Below are 17,500 nucleotides of genomic sequence, written 5' to 3' on the forward strand. Positions count from 1 at the left end.
TTGCCTCTCTGTCTATCTTCTATCGATATTTTCATGCTGACTGCTCTTCCGAACTTGCTAACTGCATGCCTCCCTCCCTCCCGCGGCCTCGCCACACACGACTTTCTACTCAAGCTCATCCCTTTACTGTCCAAATCCCTTACGCAAGAGTTAACTAGCATCTTCACTCTTTCATCCCTCGCGCTGGTAAACTCTGGAACAATCTTCCTTCATCTGTATTTCCTCCTGCCTACGACTTGAACTCTTTCAAGAGGAGGGTATCAGGACACCTCTCCTCCCGAAATTGACCTCTCTTTCGGCCACTCCTCTAACTCTTTTTAGGAGCAGTGAGTAGCGGGCTTTTTTAAAAATATTTGTTACCTTTTTTATGCCCTTGAACTGACTCCTCTGCTGTAAAAAAAAAGCTTGTTTGTCCTTTTGGTTTGTTGGCTGGTGAGTTTGTCAGTCAGTCAGCTTGTTTGTTATTTATTTGGTTGGTGAGTTAGTTAATATTTTAGTCGTTTGGTTGGTGAGGTTGTCGTTTGGTAGGTAGTTAGTCAGTCAGCTAGTTTCTTAGTTATTTGATTGGTCCTTTAGTCAGTCAGTTTGTTAGTCATATGGTTGGTGAGTCAGTCAGTTAGTTTGTTAGTTACTGGGTTGGTTTGGTAGATGGTTAGCCAGTTACTCGGTCAGTTAGTTGTTTGGTTGTTTGATTAAATAGTTAGATGGTCAGTCACTTTTTTTTTTTACAGCTAAGGAGACACTTCAAGGGCGTAAAGAAAAATATAAAAAAAGCCTGCTACACTTAGTCGGCTAGTTATCCAGTTAGACAGTCAGTTAGTAAGAGAGAGAGAGAGAGAGAGAGAGAGAGAGAGAGAGATACACACACACACACACACACACACACACACACACACACACACACACACACACACACACACACACACACACACACACACACACACACACACACACACACACACACACACACACACACACACACACACACACACACACACACACACACACACACACACACACACACACACACACACACACACACAGACACACACACACACACACACACACACACACACACACACACACACACACACACACAGACAGACACACACACACACACACACACACACACAGACAGACAGACACACACACACACACACACACACACACACACACACACACACACACACACACACACACACACACACACACACACACACACACAGACAGACACACATATGCAGTGCCTGAGCATCCGCATTAATTAGTCCAGGGCGGCTGATGGGCTGCTGTCACCTCACCTGCACACTCTCTCTCTCTCTCTCTCTCTCTCTCTCTCTCTCTCTCTCTCTCTCTCTCTCTCTCTCTCTCTCTCTCTCTCTCTCTCTCTCTCTCTCTCTCTCTCTCTCTCTCTCTCTCTCTCTCTTCCCCTTTCCTCTCCTCTCCTTCTCTTCCTCCTCTTCTTGTTCCTCGTGCCCCTTCTCTTCCCCATTTTCCCTCTCTTTCCCTTTTCCTTTCCCCTCTCTTTCCCTTTTCCTTTCCCCTCACTTCGCTAACATGTCCCTTTTAGCCTTCCATGACTAGCTTCACTTTCCCTCTCTAACCCTCTTTCCCTTTCATATCCCCCCCTCCCTCCCCCGCACCTCCCCCCCCCTCACACGTCTCGATTCTGAGTGGCATCGCTACTCGCGGAATCTGAGGGGAAGGTAAGGGGAGGAAGGGGAAGGAGAGATTAGGGGATGTAGGGGAAAACAGGGAATTGTGGGAAAGTGGAGAATAATTGTAAACCTCCTCCTTTTCCCCCTCCTCTTCCTCCTCGCATCTGGAATACGCAGTTCAGTTCTGGTCCACTAATTACAAGGACATTGAATTGTTTGAGAATACAGCGATGCGCTTCGAAAATTGCACCATTGTTGATGACTTCCTTATGAAGAACGACTCAAGCGACTCAGCCCTTCCACACTGGAAACGAGACTGCGAAGGGGCTTGATCCAGGTTCGGTAATGTCAATCACTCCAAGCCTTTTGCTCTCCAAACTAATCGAATAACTAGAAGCAGTGGTTAAACAATTCAAACAAAGCGATTCAGCACAGATATCGGCAGGAATTATTTCTCGAACAGAATCATCCGCCACAAGAACTATTTATCGCGAAAACGATCAGCTAATTTTTAAGAATCGCATTGGACGTTACTTTGCTGCATCAGAGGTGAGCTGAACGTGCCCGCGCGTACGTACAAAAGTGTCTTAATAATAAAGGCAGGTCACTCAAGTGGCTGACGAACTGATTAAACCACTAAAGCAGGCAGCTTCGTAACCAGCAGGCTTTCTGCTGCCTGCTCATCCATGTTTCCTCCTCCTCCTCCTAAAAGGGGACAGGTCTCATCCAGGAAACTATCAACAAATCAGCATGACATCGATTGTTTGTAAGTTAATGGAGACTATCATTCGCGACAATATGGTGAAATTCTTCGAAGAAAATAATATAATAATAACTCGCAACATGGCTTCCGTAGTAAACGTTCGTGTTTAACTAACTTACTTGAGTTTTTTTTTTCATTATATTTTTAAGGTGTTCGATGAAAGCAGATCAGTAGATATCATATATCTGGATTTTCAAAAGGCATTTGATAAGGTCCCCCACCAACGATTGCTCAGTAAACTATTGGCGCACGGTATCTCGGGTAACATTCACAATTGGTTTGTGGACTGGCTCTCTGAGCGCAAACAGAGAGTAGTTCTAAACGGTATTTTATGGCTCGATGTCAGAAGCGGCGTACCTCAAGGATCAGTGCTTGGCCCCATGCTCTTCTTAATTTATGTTAACGATATCGATGATGGGCTCACTTGCAAAGTATCAAAATTTGCTGATGACACAAAAATCGCTAGTAAAGTAACTGTGACACTCGACGAAGAAGCTTTACAATCAGATCTAGATCGACTTGCACGTTGGGCCAACCAATGGCAAATGAAATTTAACGTTGACAAATGTAAAGTGTTGCACATCGGAAACAATAACAATCGCGTTCAGTACGTCATGAATGGCCAATAACTTTCTGCAGTAAGTAAAGAAAAGGATCTTGGAATAACTATATCAAGCGATTTAAAGCCCGGTCAGCATTGTTCAGAGGTAGTTAAAACCGCAAACAAATTGGTTGGCTTCATCGGACGAGTCTTTAATAATAAATCGGAAAAAGTAATATTAAAACTGTATAATTTGCTGGTTCGACCCCATCTAGAGTACTGTGTACAGTTTTGGTCTCCCTATTACAGAAAAGACAGAGAAAAGTTAGAACAGATTCAACGGAAAGTAACAAAAATGATTCCTAGGTTGAGGAATTTATCTTATGAACAAAGGCTTAAAGAATTAAATTTATTCAGCCTATCTAAACGAAGAATGCGAGGCGATCTAATAGAAGTGTTTAAAATGTTTAAAGGATTCAGTGATATTAATGCGGGAAGATTACTTTACAATTGATCGATCAAATAAAACAAGAAGAAATAACGATTTCAAGATAAGTGGTAAAAGATTCTCGTCGCACGAAGCTAAACACTTCTTCATCAATCGAGTTGTTAATGTTTGGAACTCTCTACCCTGTGATGTCGTTGATAGTACAACAGTTACGGCCTTCAAGAATAGATTAGACAAGTATTTTGAATCCAACCAGCAACTAAGATATTACTCATTGTCGTAATAACGTTAAGTTCTTTAGAATACTGGTGTCCTTGTCAATTTTTATCGCCCGGTTAGTGGTAGCAGTAATGGTAGTTCTTTCCTCTTTCCTACATAATTTCCATGCTTTGGCTGGAGGGATGGGGGGTGGGAAGGAGCCTTCGCCTTAGCTGTTCTTCATCTTCCACTATTGATTAGATAGTTAGTGTAGCTTGTCACAAACAGCCTCGTAAGGACTAGCAGGTCTGCTGTTGTTTGTTTTTCCTTTGTGTTCCTCCTCCTTCTCCTCCTCCTCCTCCTTCATGTCCCGTCTGCGTCCTCGTGTCGCCCCCAGATCCTCTTAACACACACACACACACACACACACACACACACACACACACACACACACACACACGTAATGTCTTTCTGCGACCATAATCTGTCTACCCTTCCGTCTGTCTGTCTGTCTTTCATGTGTCCTTTTGCTGCGGGCCGCCTCTCTGCCTGTCTGTCTCTCCCAGCCCATTTGTCTGTCCGCCTGTCTGTGCTGGTCCCCGCTGTCACCTGGGTGGAAATTTGGCGGCGGCGAAGGTGGTGGTGGTGGTGACGGTGGCGTGGGGGGTGATGGTGGTGGGGGGGGTGGTAGTGGGTGTAGGTGGTGGTGGTGGGGGTGATGGTGATGGGGGTGGTGATAATTGTGGTGGTGGTGGTGGTGATGATGGTGGTGGTGGTGGTGGTGGTGGTGATGACGGTGGTGTGGGGGGTGATGGTGGTGTGGGGGGTGATGGTGGTGGGGGTGATGATGGTGGTGGTGGTGGTGGTGGTGATTATTGTCAGGTCGATATAAAACCTCCTCCATCTCTCTCTCTCTCTCTCTCTCTCTCTCTCTCTCTCTCTCTCTCTCTCTCTCTCTCTCTCTCTCTCTCTCTCTCTCTCTCTCTCTCTCTCTCTCTCTCTCTCAATGTGTGCCCAAACATCACCTTTATTTCCTTATTATAAGAATTGAATTACCGCGACATCGAAAAAGGAAAAGAAAAGCTCAAAAGACTTAAATCATTGAGGAACAAGTTTGAAAAGACACTACGAACAGGGCTGGCGGTGACTTGTTTGCCCTAACCTTCCCTTTCCTTTCCTTTCCTTTCTTTCCCTTCCCTTTATTTCCTTTCCCTTCCCTTTCTTTCCCTTCCCTTCCCTTTCTTTCCCTTCCCTTCCCTTTCTTTCCCTTCCCTTCCCTTCCCTTTCTTTCCCTTCCCTTGCTTTCCCTTCCCTTCCTTTCCCTTCCCTTTCTTTCCCTTCCCTTCCCTTCCTTTCCCTTCCCTTTCTTTCCCTTCCCTTCCCTTCCTTTCCTTTCCCTTCCACTCCTTTCCCTTCCCTTCCGTTCCATTTTCTTCCCTTTCCTTCCCTTTCTTTCCTTCCTTATCTCCTTCCCTCCTTCCTTCCTTCCCTTTCTTTCCTTCCCTTTCTTTCCTTCTTCCTTCCCTTCCCGTCCTTTCTTCCCTTCCTTTCTTCCCTTCATCCTTCCCTTTCTTTCCTTCCTTCCCTTCCTTTCTTTCCTTCCATTCCTTTCTTCTTCCTTCCCTTCCCTTCCTTCCTTCCTTTCTTTCCTTCTTCCTTTCTTTCCTTCCTTTCCTTTCTTTCCCTTCCCTTCCCTTCCCTTTCCTTTCTTTCCCTTCCCTTTCTTTCCCTTTCTTTCCCTTCCTTCCTTCCCTTCCTTTCTTTCCTTCCCTTTCTTTCCTTCCCTTCCTTCCCTTCCTTTCTTTCCTTCCTTCCCTTTCTTTCCTTCCATTCCTTTCTTTCCTTCCCTTCCTCTTTCCTTCCTTCCTTCCCTTTTTTTCCTTCCTTTCTTTCCTTTCTTTCCTTTCCCTTCCCTTCCCTTCCCTTCCCTTTCTTTCCCTTCCCTTCCCTTTCTTCCCTTTCTTTCCCTTCCCTTCCCTTACCTTATCTTACCTTACCTAACCTAACTTTGCCTCACCTTACCTTACCTTACCTTACCAAACCTAACCTTACTTTGCCTCACCTTACCTTACCTAACTTACCTTATCTACCTTACCTTACCTTACCTTACCTCCCTTTACCTTACCTAACCTAACATTACCTTACTTCATTTTGTCTTGCCTAATCTTCCCTTCCTTTCCCTTCCCTTCCCTTCCCTTCCCTTCGCTTTTTGCAGATAATAGAAGAATTACCTTGACACAGGAAATTTATATAATGGGGTAGAGAGGGAGATAAAAAAATATATAAGTAAGTTTAAAATCCTGCAAAGTTTGTGTTGTTGACTCGTCCTAAACTTAATTAACCTATTGAGTGTCAGAGAAGAGTGGCCGTGACATAAGGGAGAGACAGGGAGGGAGAGAAGGTGCAAAGTGAATAAGTCGGAGAAGGTGTTGCAGAGTCTCGAGCTTAACCCTTTTGGAGTGTCAAAGAAGAGAGAACGTTAAAAAAGCAAATCGGAAGGAAGTATCAAAAGAAAAGAAAAAGGTATTGAAAGAGCAAATTTGTGGGAAATGAAGAAAGTTTTTTTTTTTTTTTTAACAGCAGAGGAGTCAGCTCAAGGGCATAAAAAAAGGTAACAAATGTAAAAAAAAAAAAAAAGCCCGCTACTCACTGCTCCTAAAAAGAGTTAGAGGAGTGGCCGAAAGAGAGGTCAATTTCGGGAGGAGAGGTGTCCTGATACCCTCCTCTTGAAAGAGTTCAAGTCGTAGGTAGGAGAAAATACAGACGAAGGAAGATTGTTCCAGAGTTTACCAGCGCGAGGGATGAAAGAGTCAAGATGCTGGTTAACTCTTGCGTTAGGGATTGGGACAGTAAAGGGATGAGCTTGAGTAGAAAGTCGTGTGTGGCGAGGCCGCGGGAGGGGGGAGGCATGCAGTTAGCAAGTTCAGAAGAGCAGTCAGCATGAAAATATCGATAGAAGATAGAAAGAGGAAGAGAGAAGGTGCAAAGAGAGTAAATCCTTCTTAGGGTGTCAAAAGAGTTACCGTGAGAAAGAAAAGGTAAAAAAAGGAAAGTTAATCGGAAGTAAGTATTTACGGAAAAAAAGAGGTATGAAAAGGGCGAGTTTGTGGGAAATGAAGACTATTACTGAGCTTCACTCTTCAGATGTTTGGAAAAAAAATACCATGAGGGAAAAAGGATGAAAATAAAGTTAGTTAAAACGAAATAGTAGATATATCGTTGGGAAAAGGGGAGGAAAGGTAAAATTAGTGAGAAGTGAAGATGCCATAGCCAAGCCTCGCGTTTTAAAAGTTTTAGGGGAAACTTACCCTGACAAAAAGAGAGAGAGAGAGAGAGAGAGAGAGAGAGAGAGAGAGAGAGAGAGACAGACAGACAGACAGACAGACAGACAGACAGACAGAGAGAGAGAGAGAGAGAGAGAGAGAGAGAGAGAGAGAGAAATTAGTGAGGTCTCCCAGGAAAGAAAATCACGAGAAAGAGAAGCGTTAATGATTTAGAATTTAGTTAATAATACATTTCAGGAACTTGGCGCCTCCTAAAAGATCGAGAAAGCTAAGAAACGCACATAGAAGAATAGAAAGATTTATGTTTTGGGGGCATGTCTTGGAGAAACATGAAGCGAGCATTATAGATTGGGGAACAGACAAAAGTTGAAGATAGTTAATGATTAAGAACCAGAAAATGACTTGGAGGGGTCACACCATGCTTAATTAGGGCTAATGACTGAAGTGGATGATAATTTCGACGACGATGATGATGATGATGATGAACAGTGCACTTTAAAAATTCTGTGACCAAGATAGAAAATACATAAAATAGTGAAAGCGTCATGGAAAAGAAGAAGTTAGTTGAAGATACAAGATGAGTTAGATATTGATGACCAAGAAAAAGGAGAAAATAAGATAATGATTTAGTGAGAAACCGAATTGCTGTCGAAGAAGAGATGAAAGAAAGTTAACTATTGTGAAAACTTGATATTTATTTATTTATTTATTTATTTTCTACAGCAAAGGAGATAGCACAAGGGCACACAAAAAAAGGAAACAATAATAAAAAAAAGCCCGCTACTCGCTGCTCCTGTAATAATAAGGTATGATAAAGATACCGGTAAATATAAAGTAGTAGTAGTAGTAGTAGTAGTAGTAGTAGTAGTAATATGGTAGTGAAGTAGAAGAATCTAGTCGACCGTGAAGAAAAAAATAAAGATTCTCTCTCTCTCTCTCTCTCTCTCTCTCTCTCTCTCTCTCTCTCTCTCCCTCCACCCCGTCTGACTCCTCTTACCATAAAAAATGTAAAAAGAAAAAAAAGAAAAGAAAATCTGCCGCCGCCGCCGCCTCCACCAGCTGTAGCAACAATAGCACGCCACCTGCAGACCCTTCCTTCCCCCGCCTTGCCCTATATAGCTTTTCCTCGTCCACGCCACCTGTAGCTATATGGCTGGCTAGGCCCCTGCTGCCTTCTCTGCTTACTCCCTTTTCCCTCCCTCCTTCTTTCTCTTCGTTTTCTTTCCGTTGCGTCTCTTCGGGCAAGTGGTTTCTGAGAGGCGTGGGTGAATGTATCTTCTTCCTTTTTCCGTATGAGTCTGTTCTTTATTCTTGTATCTCATCCTCGTGTGTCCATTCATACTTGTTGTTTTCTCGTTTATATTTTTCTACGTGTTTTTTTTTATTACTTCTATGCCTATAGTGCCGGTAGACTTGTTTGAGGGGCCTGGATGGTACTCGGCCCCAGCGCCCCAGGCCCCAGGCGCCATCTTCTCTTGGCTCATGCTGCCCCCCGGAACTCGTTCTTGATTCACTTGGACGGTTTCCTCTAGAGTCCGGGTTGATGGGTGGTCTTCAGGACAGCATGTGGGTAGTTTTAAGCCACTCGGCGGTGACTGAAAAATCCGAGGTGGTAGCGTGGGGATTCGAACTCGCGTCGTCCATCACGTGCTGAATGTGGGGCCAGCACGCTACCACTCAGCCACCGCCTACCCAAAGGTTGCTGCGCGTTGCTGTTTCTCCTCTCCACGTCCTTGTGGCATAAGTGTTGAGGTCAGTATTTATTTACTCTGTAGGGCTGGATGTTTAGCTTCGCGTTGTGCCTTTCCCCTTAACCCGTCCGCTGCGATTGGCATGAATTTGGCTTTCACTGGTAGCCTGGTAACATATACTCCCAGGTCTTTCTCTGCCTCTGTGGTGGATAGTGGAGTGTTTCCCATGTGGTATTGGTATGCTAGATATCCCTTCACTGGTAGCCTGGTAACATGTACTCCCAGGTCTTTCTCTGCCTCAGTGGTGGATAGTGGAGTGTTTCCCATGTGGTATTGGTATGCTGGATATCCCCTCCCAAAGGCGCATGACTTTATATTATTTTCTTTATTGAATTGTAGCAGCCACTTTTTGTTCCATTCCTGTTGCTTGGTGAGGCCTGACTGTAGGAAATCCGCAGTCAAGGGGTTAATACCTCCATGCGTTCCCCCGATAAGCATGATTGACTGGCTAAGACTGAGTTGTTTCTCGTCCTTCTCTGCCGGTTAGGTTAGGTTAGGTTAGGTATTATCGGTATTATAAGAAACTTTCGCTTTTCACATCAGCTATTTCTAAAGGTCAAAGAAGGGGTCAGTCTGGTTCTAATGAGTGTTTCTTCAGGTTCAGGGTACAGAAGAAGGGTCAAACTACCACCAGGGTCATAAAACTACTGGAAATGCCCACAACGCCTACATACGGAAGCCTTGTCAAATATGTGTTCTTGGGCGGAGTCAGTCGGGTTCTAATGAGTGTTTCTTCAGGTTCATGGTACAGAAGAAGGGTCAAACTACCACCAGGGTCATAAAACTACTCCTGGAAATGCCCAAAACTCCTACGAAATCCTTGTCAAATATGTGTTCTTGGGCGGGGTTGTCGGGTTCTAATGAGTGTTTCTTCAGGTTCATGGTACAGAAGAAGGGTCAAACTACCACCAGGGTCATAAAACTATTACTGGAAATGCCCACAACGCCTACGAAAGCCTTGTCAAATATGTGTTCTTGGGCGGGGTTGTCGGGTTCTAATGAGTGTTTCTTCAGGTTCAGGGTACAGAAGAAGGGTCAAACTACCACCAGGGTCATAAAACTACTGGAAATGCCCACAACGCCTACGAAAGCCTTGTCAAATATGTGTTCTTGGGCGGCGAAATGTTTTAAAATACGATCCTTAGAGTGTCTGGCTGACTGAATTTGTTGTTTCTTATCTCTTACTGTGGCAAACTTGACTGATTGCGTGGCTGATTGTGCTGTTTCTTGTCCCTTTCTGCTGGCAAACTTAACTGACTGACTGACTGGTGATAATTCTGACTGACTGGGTAGCTGATTGTGTTGTTTCTTGGCCCTCTCTGCTGGCAAACTTAACTGACTGACTGACTGCTGATAATTCTGACTGACTGGGTAGCTGATTGTGTTGTTTCTTGTCCCTTTCTGCTGGCAAACTTAACTGACTGACTGACTGGTGATAATTCTGACTGACTGGGTAGCTGATTGTGTTGTTTCTTGTCCCTTTCTGCTGGCAAACTTAACTGACTGACTGACTGCTGATAATTCTGACTGACTGGGTGGCTGATTGTGTTGTTTCTTGTCCCTTTTCCGGTTGACAAACTAACTGACTGACTGACTGCTGATAATTCTGACTGACTGGCTAGCTGATTGTGCTGTTTCTTGGCCCTTTCTGCTGGCAAACTTAACTGACTGACTGACTGAGATCGTTGTTTATTTTACCTTTCTGCTGATAAAATTGACTGACTGGCTGACTGAATTCTGTGTCCCGTCACTAACTGTCTGACAAACTGACTGAGACTGGCTGAGTTCGTTGCCTCTTGTGCGATAAACATGTCTGACTGGTTGACTGAGTGTTGTTTCCTGTCTCTTTCTGCTGGCAAACTTAACTGACTGGCTGACGGAGATCGTTGTTTCTTATGCGATAAACATGTCTGACTGGTTGACTGAGTTTGTTGTTGCTTGTCTCTTTCTGCTGGCAAACTTAACTGACTGGCTGACTGAGATCGTTATTTCTTATGCGATAAACATATCTGACTGGTTGACTGAGTTTGTTGTTGCTTGTCTCTTTCTGCTGGCAAATTTCACTGACTGGCTGACTGAGATCGTTATTTCTTTTGCGATAAACATGTCTGACTGGTTGACTGAGTTTGTTGTTTCTTGTCTCTTTTTGCTGGCAAACTTAACTGACTGGCTGACTGAGATCGTTGTTTCTTGGGCGATAAACATATCTGACTGGTTGACTGAGTTTGTTGTTTCTTGTCTCTTTCTGCTGGCAAACTTAACTGACTGGCTGACTGAGATCGTTGTTTCTTGTGCGATAAACATATCTGACTGGTTGACTGAGTGTTGTTTCCTGTCTCTTTCTGCTGGCAAACTTAACTGACTGGCTGACTGAGATCGTTGTTTCTTATGCGATAAACATATCTGACTGGTTGACTGAGTGTTGTTTCCTGTCTCTTTCTGCTGGCAAACTTAACTGACTGGCTGACTGAGATCGTTGTTTCTTATGCGATAAACATATCTGACTGGTTGACTGAGTTTGTTGCTTCTTGTCTCTCTGCTGGCAAACTTAACTGACTGGCTGACTGAGATCGTTGTTTCTTATGCGATAAACATGTCTAACTGGTTGACTGAGTTTTGTTTCCTGTCTCTTTCTGCTGGCAAACTTAACTGACTGGCTGACTGAGATGGTTGTTTCTTATGCGATAAACATATCTGACTGGTTGACCGAGTGTTGTTTCCTGTCTCTTTCTGCTGGCAAACTTAACTGACTGGCTGACTGAGATCGTTATTTCTTTTGCGATAAACATATCTGACTATTTGACTGAGTGTTGTTTCCTGTCTCTTTCTGCTGGCAAACTTAACTGACTGGCTAACTGAGCGAGTTCCCGACTTTTTCTGCATGTATTTTCCTCTGTTGTGTAACCTTTCATGTTTGATTCTTCCTGTTATTTTTTTATCTGTTCTTTATTCTCCTCACTTTCGTTTTATTTTTTTATTTTTAAGAACATAAGAACATAACGTAAGGAGTCTACAAGAGGCCGTGTCGCTGTATTTTATTTTTCTTCGTTTTCCATTTTTTTTAATTCGTTCTTTTGTTTCAATTTTTATTATATTTATTTTGTTCTAGTTCTCGTTGTGTGTCTTCTCTTTTAACTTTCTTTACTTTTCTTTCGTCGTTACTTTTATTGTTTTCTTTTTCTTATTTTCTTTTCTCGCTTTTTTTTATATATTTCTTACTGTCTTTTTATATATTCCTTTCTTTGTGTTTTTCTCCTTATCTTTCTCTTTCATCTTTAACTTTTTTCTTCTATTTCTTCTTCTTCGTCGTCGTCGTCATTGTCTTCTTCTTCTTCTTCTTTTTCTTCTTCTTTATCTTCTTATTTTTCTTCTTCTTTTTCTTCTTCTTCTTCTTTATATTCTTCTATTTTTTCCTTCTTCGTCGTCGTCATTGTCTTCTTCTTCTTCTTCTTCTTCTTCTTCTTTTTTTCTTCTTCTTCTTCTTCTTCTTCTTCTTCTTCTTCTTCTTCTTCTTCTATTTTTCTTCTTCGTCGTCATTGTCTTCTTCTTCTTCTTCTTCTTCTTCTTCTTGTTTATATTCTTAATCTCCACCACCACCATCACCCCCACCACCACCACCATCACCACCATCATCGTCATCATCATTGAAGGAGAGGATTATGGCAAGGCCTCGTCCACCACATGAGGCCTTGAAGAGGTGATCAAAAATAATGTACCTCTTGCGATATAAATAGACTGAGGTACTAGTATTGACAGGAGTAGTTTAGTGGTTATGGTAAAAGTAGTGGTAGTTGTAGTAGTAGTAGTAGTAGTAGTAGTAGTAGTAGCAGTAGTAGTAGTAGCGGCAGCGTCTCAGGTGAGGGCCCATCTCTCCCCTTTAAGGCCTTTCCTTTTCACCAACCTGCTTCCGGCCTATCCCCGCATCGTCATCGTCTACTGCATCTACTACTACTACTACTACTACTACTACTACTACTACTACTACTACTACTACTACTACTACTACTACTACTACTACTACTACTACTACTACTACTACTACTACTACTACTACTACTACTACTACTTCTACTTCTACTGCCACCACCACCACAACCGCCACGTTAAATTATTCATGAAAAGACAAATCAAGGAAAAAATAGAACACACACACACACACACACACACACACACACACACACACACACACACACACACACACACACACACACACACACACACACACACACACGATATCGACATTTTTTATTATGCCTAAGACTGAGTTAAGACCGAACTGAACCGAGGGATGAAAAGAACAAAAAAACAAAACAAAACGAAAAAAAAAAAGAAAGAAAATTGGCGTGAAAAGACGGAGGTGCAGCCAGACAGATTGGGCAACATTGAACGAGTAAACGAGAGAATAAAAACGAGAGAGGACAAGGAGGCAGAGACATAGCCAGAGAGATTGAGGATAAGTTGACCAATGGATAAAAGTTGGCAGAAAAAAACGAACTTACTGAAGGTTATAGGCATAGAGACAGGGAGACATGTGTTTAGGACAGGTAATTGAGTAAGTAGACAGGTAGGTGAATAGGTAGGGAGGCTGGTTGGAAGGTAAGTGGACAGGTAGGGAGTCAGGCGTGTATCTAGGTTGACAGGTAGGTAAGTAGATTGGTAGGGAGGTAGACAGATGGCAGATACGTAGGCAGGTAAGTATGTAGGTTGGTAGGTAGGTAAGTAGAGAGAGAGAGAGAGAGAGAGAGAGATTTACAAAGATTTACATAGAAAATCAGACCACACAGACCCCATGGTCCAGACTAGGTGGTCTGTCCTTAAACCTAAGCGAATCTACACTAATCAGAAGGCTCCAAAACGCTGCTTTTCTGCTTTAGTTAATATTAAGTTGAAGGAAGTGACGGTCGAGCTTGTTTTTAAAGGAGTCAATCGTGTTACACTGGACCACTGACGGTGGGAGCTTATTCCATTCTCGCACTACAACCATGGTGAACAAAAATTTGGTGCAGTCTTAATTTACATGCCTACATTTGAGTTTTATGCCATTGTTCCTCGTTCGCAAAGTGTCATCGATCACAAACAATTTTGTTCTGTCTACATTCGTGAAACCATTAAGTATTTAAAAACATTCGATCAGTTTTCCTCGGAGGCGACGTTTCTCAAGAGAGAACATGTTAAGGGTGGAAAGCCTTTCTTCGTAGGATTTGTTGCGCAAGGAAGGGATCATTTTTGTTGCCCGACGCTGAACACCTAATTTAGCAATGTCCTTTGCATGGTGAGGAGACCAAAACTGTACCGCATATTCCAAGTGGGGTCTGACTAAACTGTTGGAGAGAGAGAGATGGGGGAGGGAGGAAAATGATAAAAAAGGTAGGTATGTAGGTTGGTAAGTAGATTGGTAGATAGGTAGGCTTGTAAGTACGGTAAGTAGGCAGACATACATATAGGCAAACGAACAGACAGACAATTCGAAAGCAAATACACAGACCTTTTATAGCTAGACAGACTTACAGACAGACATAAAAATGGAATTGTTTTGATTGATAGACATACTACTACTACTCCTACTACCACTACTACTACTACTACTACTACTACTACTACTACTACTACTACTACTACTACTACTACTACTACTACTACTACTACTACTACTACTACTACTACAACTACTACTACTACTGCTACTACTACTACTACCATAATCAGGCAACGAAATCAACAGGCGCATTTATAGACAGACAAACAGACGTGAAGACAGGTGGCTATTTGAACAGACAGAGGCAGACGGACTTCTTTGTAGACACAGACTTATAAAGAGGCACATGCAAATAAAAAAGTAGACAGACAAACAAACAGACAGACATACAGACAAATAACTGACAAGCGGAAAGACAGCCACTGAAAAAAACAAAACAGCTTCCTTAAAACAAACACAGACAGCCCCCATGTTGTGCTTTTTATATACAGAAAGGACGGATATAGAAACAGACACATACACGAACAGATAGACAGGCAGACACACAGATGCATAGACACAGGACACGTACATACATAGATACATAGACAGACAGACAGACAAACAGACAGATGCTTATACAGAGATGCTTAGACACAGGACACATACACGTACATACATAGACAGACAGACAGATAGACAGTTAGACATGCTTAGACACATACACGTACATATATAGACAAACAGACAGATAGACAGACAGACAGGCAAGGTATAGTTTGGTGGGCAGGTCTGCGGACTGGCAACCTGGTGTCCCGCAAGTTCAATAAATTGGTCCGCAGCCTGCTCTCTCTCTCTCTCTCTCTCTCTCTCTCTCTCTCTCTCTCTCTCTCTCTCTCTCTCTCTCTCTCTCTCTCTCTCTCTCTCTCTCTCTCTCGGGGGATGAGTGGGGAAGGGGGTGGGAAGGGAAGTGGAATGGGGAAAAAAGAGGGAGGGGGAGGTGGGAGGGAGGGAAAAGGCAAGCCCACTATTGTATTCTTATGTTTAGAGAGAGAGAGCTGTTTTCCTTTTTATCATTTTGCTCTCTCTCTCTCTCTCTCTCTCTCTCTCTCTCTCTCTCTCTCTCTCTCCTGTGGTTCCTTTTCTTCTCATTTTTTTTTTTTTTTTTTGGGGGGGGGGTATATTTTTTGGGGTCGCATTGGCTGTTTTCTTTCCGTTTTATTTTGCAGGGGGGGCGGGGGGGGGGCAGGGGGGGCGGGGGGGGGCAAGGGGTTTATTTGTTCGTTCTCGTTCGTGATTTTTCCCATCTTGAATTTTTGGGGTTTCTTGAATTGCGTCCTTTTGTTGGGTCTCCGTATGTAAATGTTGTTGTTGTTGTTGTTGTTGTTGTTGTTGTTGTTGTTGTTGTTGTTAGGGTGACTGTGGTGATGGTGGTGGTTATTGGTATTATTTTTATTTTATCATTGTTACTATTACTACTTCGTATTGCTGCTACTATATACTACTACTACTACTACTACTACTACTACTATTGCTACTACTACTACTACTACTATTGCTACTACTACTACTACTATTGCTACTACTACTACTACTACTACTACTACTACTACTACTACTACTACTACTACTACTACTACTACTACTACTACTACTACTACTACTACTACTACTACTACTACTACTTTTGCTGATGTAGATTGGGGCAACTGTGACATGTTATTCATATAGCAAATTGTTAATAAAGGATTACAGAAGAATTTACCACATTAATTTGAGGGAAACAGACGAATTCAAACCTATATATTAGTTACCGTATATACCTATTGCAGTTGAGCCCGTAACTAAAAAGGTATGTTTCAAATTGTAAAATATATATCATCTGCAAACTTGGTGCATTGTACATTATCATTTACAAACAATAAGTGTACCAAATAAATAAGTCATAACTATTTTATTCTTATTTACCTAATGAAGGTTTAGCCTCTGCACAAGCGCGTCAACATTCATCACTTCTTGTCGTCAACTTTCGGGCAGCGTGAATGCCGCCACACAACCCGCTTTTTCGTACGCCGCGCTTGCTCTTCTTCCGTTTATAAACCACCTGACACGTTGCCTCCCTCCTTTTCTTCTAAAGCCCCGTTCACACTGTGCCGACTCTTGGCCACGACTACCCACGACTCTAGGGTACACGAGGTCTTGGGTGTTGATGTGAAAGGGTCGGGCATGTCTTGAAAGATGTCTTGAGACTGTTGCCGAATGCTGCGCCTATGTCGTGACGGGAGTCTGGAGTCGTGAGGGTTAGCACGACATGCTGGCAACTAGTTGGCCGAATGTCCCAGACAGTCGGCAAGACACCAAGACCCCAATAAAACCTCCCCCCCCTTTCTTGGAGCGTGGGAACCAACTTGTCTAACGGAAAAGTCGCTGGGTTGTCGTGGCCCTGAGTCGGCACAGTGTGAACGAGGCTTAACTGTCAGTGGTGACGATTCAAGTACTATGACAAATTTCCACATTTGACACAAATTAAATACAAGACCAAAGTCCTCCCCAAAACAGCAATTTTTTAGCGATGAAGTTCAGAATGTAATAGAACTGTCTTCCGTCCTGGCTTCCGAGGAAACTGAGTTCACCCTGATAGGACTTGCAGTAACGTCTTGGGTATACCAAATCGCTGGGCTGACTCACGCTGGCTCAGTCCATCACTGACAGCAGAATAAAAAAATTTTACGCCGTGGCCTATTGCGCCAGTAGGCTTCTTCCCGGTGGATCCTGATGGTCGGCCCAAGGCTTCTTCCCGGTGGGGCCTGATGGTCGGCCCAGCCCGTTCTGGCGCAGGCGAGTGTTTATAGTGGCGCTATCTTGCATTGGCTCATGCTGCCCTCCCGGAGCTCATCTTTAATCCTAGAATCTAGAGTCCGGGTTGATGGGTGGTCTTCTGGACGGCATGTGGGTAGTTTTATGCCGGGCGGGGATTGAACTCGCATCGTCCTGAACGCGGCGCCGTCACGCTATCCATTCAGCCACCGCCACTTTAATTGCAGTAGTACGTAGTATGTTAAGGAATGGCGTCGTTACCCCGTTTATCCTTCTCAATCACCCTAGCCATTCTAAATCTTTATATAGACTGAAAAGTATATGATGCCACTTAACACGAAAATAGCTGTATACGTTACTAGGTTAGGAGGCCTCGGGTCAGGTAAATATTGATTAGCTGAGGCCTGAGGGGTAAAGCTTTGTAACAGTATACCTATTTATTTAGATGAAGTCGAAAACATTATTGTGTGGTCACTTTTGGGATGAGTGAGGTAATGTGCTTTACACGAATCAATATTAAATACGTTGCCAACCTATTGACACCACCACCACCACCACCACCACAACAACAACAGCACAACACCA

The 17,500-nt window shown here is 43.3% G+C and overlaps 1 protein-coding gene across 9 annotated transcripts in view; it reads left to right on the plus strand.

Moving 5' to 3' along the window:
* LOC126987502 (G-protein-signaling modulator 2-like) overlaps positions 1-17,500 on the plus strand; it is a 105,344-nt gene that overhangs the window by 39,830 nt on the left and 48,014 nt on the right. The window contains exon 2 of one of the 9 annotated variants that reach the window (XM_050844481.1): positions 8,295-8,644. The exons of the other annotated variants lie outside the window; for them this stretch is intronic. The gene's annotated coding sequence lies outside the window, so the exon portion shown is untranslated. The remainder of the gene's footprint in view (positions 1-8,294; positions 8,645-17,500) is intronic. 9 annotated transcript variants of the gene reach the window in all.

This window comes from Eriocheir sinensis, chromosome 65 (genome assembly GCF_024679095.1).
Source record: "Eriocheir sinensis breed Jianghai 21 chromosome 65, ASM2467909v1, whole genome shotgun sequence".
In the NCBI taxonomy this organism is placed as follows: domain Eukaryota; kingdom Metazoa; phylum Arthropoda; class Malacostraca; order Decapoda; family Varunidae; genus Eriocheir; species Eriocheir sinensis.